Source organism: Eriocheir sinensis, chromosome 21, assembly GCF_024679095.1.
Source record: "Eriocheir sinensis breed Jianghai 21 chromosome 21, ASM2467909v1, whole genome shotgun sequence".
Lineage (NCBI taxonomy): Eukaryota > Metazoa > Arthropoda > Malacostraca > Decapoda > Varunidae > Eriocheir > Eriocheir sinensis.
The window spans coordinates 745,838-752,073 of NC_066529.1; the positions used below are offsets into that span (position 1 = coordinate 745,838).

Below are 6,236 nucleotides of genomic sequence, written 5' to 3' on the forward strand. Positions count from 1 at the left end.
GCAGTGAAACGAGGTGGGAAAAAAAAATAAAGCATGATTAGCGATTGAGGAGGGTGAAGATGGACCCGTTGAACCAAGGGAAGCAAAGACGATGACAGGAAACAATAGGTGGACAGAGGCGAGGTGTTGTACGCAGTGAAACGGAGTGGAAAGAGAGATCATTGTAAAAAAAGTATGATTTTGCGAGTGAGAACTGTGAGATTGGACCCGTTGACCCAAGGGAAGCATAGACGATGACAGGAAGCAATTGGTAAACAGAGGCGGGGTGTTGTGTGCAGTGAAACGGAATGGAAAGAGAGATCATTGCAAAAAAATATCATTGTAAAAAAGTATGATTTTGCAAGTGAGAATGGACCCGTTGACCCAAGGAAAGCATAGACGATGACAGGAAGCAATAGGTGACGAGGATGATGTATACAGTGAAAAGGGGATATAGAAAGAGTGAGATAATTATAAAAAAAAAAGGTTAACCCGGTAGCAGCGACGGGCCAAATTTGTGGCTTTACCTTGTAGCAGTGACGGGCCAAATTTTTGCCATGATATAAACCCCAAAAATAGATGATGCATAAACTGACCACAAATGCGTTGATATATATTATGAAATGGTTGGCGTGAGTGATGATTTTTTCTCATTTTTCTCGCTTAGAGGAAGGGGCCTTTAAGAAACATGATCCCTGCAGGTACTGGGTTAAAGAGTGACAAGGTAAGGATGGGCCCGTTGAACCAAGGGAAGCATAGGCCAAGACAGGAAGCAATTGTTAAACAGAGGCGAGGTGGTACACGAGAAAGGAGTGGCGGCGGGAGGGTGACTAAGAGTATCGAGAAGTTTACGTAGTGACCGCAATACTATCCCAACAATGTGCAGCCTGAGAGTCATGCCGAAGACGGACAAAAACTGGACGGGAGAAAGTTGAGCTGACCGACCTGACTGGTGACTGGGTGGACCATGGAGGCACCGCGAGGCACACACTATCTCCCTGCCCTCATCCACTTCCTTGCCTCCTGCACTGTAATTCCTCCCTAACCACAGACAAGCGCGGCCACCACCTCCTCTTCCCGGCCAGCCAGACGGTGTATACGAGTACGCCACCTTGACTCCTTCGCCCTCCACCCAACCTTCCTACCTTCCTACTACCTCCAGAATGCTTCCTTCCCCATCAGGTTTTCCCTTTTACGCAGGTAATACCGTACGTCCCCATCTTTACCTTTACTTGACCTGTTACCTTTCCCTATTTTAACGTTCTCTTCGCTTGCTTTCAAATCTTTCTGTGTCTCTTTTTATAGGCGGTTTCTTTCATTCTTCGTGACTAGTTTACTATGATTTTTCTTTCTTCTCCGTCAGACATAATTACTTTTTTTTACCAAACGTGAGACAGTTTCTACCAGACTCAACGATAGATTCTGCCAGTTACGATAGATTCTACCACATTCTACAATAGATTCTGCCACTTACGATAGATTTTGCCAAAGTTACGATGGATTCTGCCACATTCTACAATAGATTCTGCCACTTACGATAGATTCTGCCAGATATGATAGATTCTGCCACAGTTACGATAGATTCTGCCACACGCACGAATGAATCTGTCACAAATACTCTTCTGCCAAACGTACAAAGGGTTCTTTTCTTCCTCCCATACTTTTAGGTCAATGTGCTATTTTTTTTTTCCTTGCAATGTTAGTTTTAAATGTCTATTGTTCCTCCTTTATGACACAACGAGTCTATTTATGTCAGCCACGCCCTTCCGACGTCTGTTGAAGCTTAGTATGGTTTATAACTCGGGTTTTAGATTACACTTAACGTTCATTCATCTATTAGAAAAAAAACTGTAGCGCTGATGACGGGTAGTGGCGGCGTTTGGTTAGGAGGTAAAAACAGATTCAGCGATAATACTCTGACTGGCGCGGTTGTTTGTCTTCATCCATGCATCTCATTGTGTGGTGTTTCGCAAGAGAAAGTATGACATAAATCCCATTCTTTTCTACACCAGGGCCCGTTTACTGTTACGTTTCTGGTGCGGGGAAGGGGAGGAGTGTTCCGGGGGTGTGAGGGTGTCGGGAACCTGTACTCTTAAAGGAATCTCTCTTCAGAAACCCCAAACCGATTGAATCTTTTCCTAAGTTACTGATGCAGGGAAGGTGCGTACTCCGTGGGGGTGTCTGGAACCTGTACTTTTAAAGGAATCTCTCTAAACCTGATAGCAGCGGGGATCGTGTTTCTTATGGTCCCTCTAAGCGAGAAAAATGAGAAAAAATCATCACTCACACAAACCATTTCATAATATACATCAAAGCATTTGTGATCAGTTTATGTATCATCTATTTTTTGGGATTTATATCATGGCACAAATTTGGCCCGTCGCTGCTACACGGTCAAGCCACAAATTTGGCCCGTCGCTGCTACACGGTCAAGCCACAAATTTCGCCCGTCTCTGCTACTGATTGAGTCTTGAGTCTTCCCGAGTTACTGATGCAGGGAAGGTGCGTACTCCGTGGGGGTGTCTGGAACCTGTACTTTTAAAGGAATCTCTCTTAAGAACCCCCCAGTCGATAAGGTCTTTTCCCACCATCTATCACGAGGCCGCCTTCCGTCCACTGTTCGGCGTGTCACCGCTGTGCTCTCATCGCCACGCTCCGGTGGCCACTCTCACGCCTCGTCACCACACGCTACACAAACTCCAGCTAGGTATTCGTCACATGCTAGGTTTCCAGGAAGTTCTCAGCGTCGCAAGAGTTTGGAGACGGGTTTTAACTTCCTGCCGCGAGACGGACAAAACACACGGCTGGCGACCTTCATTCACGCACGCCAATCACGCACGACCCACGTTGGTGACCTTGGGCCTCAACGCTACGGTCTCTGTGGTGTTAACTTTACCGTCTACGATCACCTTGAAGCCCTCACGTTCGGGTTACTGTAATCACCGCCTCCTCTGTCTCCCCGTAACCACTATAGTAATGCTGTGTCGCGCCTCGGAAACATTTGCCATCTGTCGCCGCAAGTCGCCTCGAGGTAGAACCAGCGCGCGGCCCTTCAGCCCCACGAGCTCCACAACAAGGCAGCATCTCGAGCATCTCCATCCCAGCGCTCCTGAATAATGCAAAATAAATAGTCGTTCGTTTACCTGCCTGGGTTTCACTGCATGACTCCAATCCTTCACTGTTTGCACGACTTACTTTCAAAACTTATCGAACCAGACAGCGAGGAGCAAACAGAGAAGGCGATCACGGACGTAGATATCCAACGAGGACTAGAAAACAGCAACGGTAAGGAACGCTGTGAAATATGACTAAAAATACAAAACAAAAGGAAATCACAAATAGCTGTCAATCACGGAAAACGAAATAAGTCTTTAAAAATAAATAATATGAAACGAAAGCATAAACGGCTGCTAAACAAAGAGCAACACACACACACACACACACACACACACACACACACACACACACACACACACACACACACCAGCCACTTCGACAGGAACACCGCAGGGAGATCGACAAAAGGCGCGAGGGGGGCGAGGGAGACACGGACACAAGTTCTCTATAATATCCCTGGAACCGACGAGAGCAGGAGTAAACAGAACTAACCAGACAGGCAGTAAAGTATTTCCGTCTGGGCTTGAAGAGAGAAGAAAGAGAGTTGCGGGTCGTTCACTCACGTCAGATTGGAGAGGTGTGGCCGACGATCCTGTCCCGACCACAGTCTCTGCCTCACTAATCCACCGTCTGTCGAGACTCGAGGGAGCGGGAGCCTCCAGTTCCAATCCTTCACCCCCGTGGGTTGAGCACTGACTTGGGGTTCGGGGTCGAGTTGCCGGACGCCGCCACGCTTTCCTCCGCGGTCACAGAGAAGTTGATCTTGTTTACTCTGATTCAACACCAATAGCGGCGATGATATTATATTGGAGAGTCATTGCCTTGTTTGTTGATCCGCTCAGAAATCTCGTCCACCAGCTTTTGCAAGTTCAGCGAAATATCAACAAGTTCATTTTTTACGTAAGCTGGAAGTCTGGAAGAAAAAAAAAACACAGAAAGGATGTCAGTGGTGGATTTTTTCTTGCTTGTTGCGGCGGTGGTAGCGAGGAAGGGAGGCAAGGAGCGGGAACGGGGGTGTGGCGGCGGGAACAGGTGTTGGTTAGTGAGGGCGGACGGAGGGAGGGGGAGAGACATTGGTGTGGCAGGTGAGGTGGCGAGGAACGTTGTGTAACCCTCCATCCCTCCGTCGTCCAGTCCAGTCCCTGCCGTGAAGTTAGTCTCTGGGTTTACTTATTAGGGTTTCGTCTTTACATTGTTACTCGATCGCGTTTTCTCCGTGTCTCCGTTTCGCGCCTAGTCATCCCTCCCTCCCGCCTTATGCAATGTCTCCGTCCAGTCGATGCAGTGTCGCCTAGGGAATTTATTGTGTCTCGGTTTTAATTGTTCTCTTTCTCTCTCTGGGTTTACTTAGGGTTTCTTCTTCGCATTGTTATTCATTCGCGTTTTCTCCGTGTTTCCGACTCCCGCCTCGTCATCCCTCCCTCCCTCCCTCCCTCCTTCCGTCTGTTGCAATGGTTCCGTCCAGCCCGTCTCCCGGTTTTAATTGTTTTTTTCTCTCTGGGTTTATTTATCATTAGCTATGGGTCCTTCTTCTCATTATTGTTATTCGTTTGCGTTTCTCCTTCTCCGTTGCCCGCCTCGTCATCCCTCCCTCCCTCCCTCCCTTCCAGCTGTTGCAATGCATTTCACGCTCTCACTCGCTCGCTCTCCTCACCTCAAAAGTTTTCCTACTAAATTTCTCTTCCTTCTTCCCCGCGTGGCTCATTTCTTTCCCCGTCCGTTCTCATTACCTCACCTCTCCGTTTCCCCGAATGCAATGTCTATCTCTCGCCTCTCTCTTTTCTCTCTCTCTCTCTCTCTCTCTCTCTCTCTCTCTCTCTCTCTCTCTCTCTCTCTCTCTCTGCATTGTTTTTTTCATCCCCTTTCCTTTTTTTCTCGCATTTTTTTTCTGCTTTTCCTTGCCTCATAAAAATCCTTCTTTTCGTCTTTCTTCTTCCTTCTTTCTTCTTTTTTCATGCATTCTCTCCCATTCCCTCTATTATTTTACTTCTCTTTTATTTTTCTCTTCCCTTTTTCTATGCTGTTTTCATTCACTATTTTTTCGGCTTTTATTTTCATACTTCTTAATTAAAACATTCTTCTTTCGTTCCTTCTCTCTTTTCTGTATTAATTTTCCATTCCCTCTATTGCTTTACTTCTTTTCCATTTTTTCCCTTCCCTTTTTCTACGCTGTTTTCATTCCTCTGTAATATCATCCCGCGGGCCTTTCACATTAACTTTCACGGCTCGCATGTTCCCTACGTCCCCTCTCTCCCTCCCTTCCACCCCCTCCGCCTCACTCCCTTCCTTGTGTCATCTCCATGTGGAATCTTTATCTTGCTCTTCCTCACTGCGTCATCTCGTCTCGTCCTCTGCATCGGTCACTGGTAACATTAGCTTCATCACGTCGCCTCATCAAAATTCCTGCGTCGCCTCCCTTTGCTCACGTCCTCTTCCTCCTCCTCCTCCTCCTCTTACTCTTCCTCCTCCTCCTTCTCCTTCTCCTCTTCTTCTCCTCCTCCTCCTTGTTATCTCTCGCTTCGTCATCATGCGCTTCTTAGTTCCATCTATCTCGCTGCGTCAAAAAAGGACGGTCAAAGGGAGGAGAAAGACGCCTCAGAGAAGGTTTCTTTAACGCCACTTTTGGTCATCATTATCATCTATACATGCATGGATTTTCCTTTTCCCTTATCATAGTGCTTCTTCTTTTCTGACTCCCTCTGCGTCATCTTTTGCCGCATCCGAAAATGGTTAGAGGATGGAAAGTGCTGAGGAGGGAAAAGTCTTAGAGATATATGTTTACTTTATCTGTATTATGGTCAGCTAGACACGCAAACAGTTACATATTTCTTTTTCCCTTCTCAACACCGTACCGTAAGACCTAACCTAAGGCAGAATGAACTCTTTACTTTGTGTGTGAGTGTGTGTGTGTTGGGGGTGAGAGAAGAGAAGAGAAGAGAAGAGATGAGAAGAGCATAAAGCGAGAGACATCCGGCGGTACAAATCGAGGGTTAAAAATAGACAAAAAATGAACCCAGATCACAAAAAAACTCAGATCAGAAGAAAAAAAATTATGCAACCAAACAGGAGCGTGTGCGGGCGGGCGGGAGACAATATGCTACGTTCAGCGGCATGAGTTATTGTTCTTTCCGGCAGCGCTG

The 6,236-nt window shown here is 46.8% G+C and overlaps 1 protein-coding gene across 1 annotated transcript in view; it reads right to left on the minus strand.

Annotated features, from left to right (window-relative positions):
• Nucleotides 1–3,807, minus strand: part of LOC127001477 (metalloreductase STEAP4-like) — a 46,754-nt gene extending 42,947 nt beyond the window's left edge. Inside the window, exon 1 of the mRNA XM_050866030.1 lies at nt 3,660–3,807. The gene's annotated coding sequence lies outside the window, so the exon portion shown is untranslated. The remainder of the gene's footprint in view (nt 1–3,659) is intronic.
• Nucleotides 3,808–6,236: the final 2,429 nt, after the last annotated feature.